Genomic DNA, 252 nt, shown 5'->3' with positions numbered 1-252 from the left:
AGGAAGAGGCAGTGAACGCCACTGAGGAAGACCTCAATGGACGTCCACTGGCCTCCAATGAGTTCCCCAATGAGGAACCATGGGAATCTGAGGCTCCCACTGGGACCATAGAGATTCCATTGGATTTACTTCTGCCATTCATGAGCTCTGATGAGTATTCTTCCTCTGAAAAGGATGAGTATGTCACTGAAGAGCAAGTTGCTAAATACCTTGGAGCAATCATGAAGTTAAATGACAAGTTATTTGGTAATG

Source organism: Arachis duranensis, chromosome 3 (genome assembly GCF_000817695.3).
Source record: "Arachis duranensis cultivar V14167 chromosome 3, aradu.V14167.gnm2.J7QH, whole genome shotgun sequence".
Taxonomy (NCBI): Eukaryota; Viridiplantae; Streptophyta; class Magnoliopsida; order Fabales; family Fabaceae; genus Arachis; species Arachis duranensis.
This window is presented reverse-complemented; position numbering follows the sequence as displayed.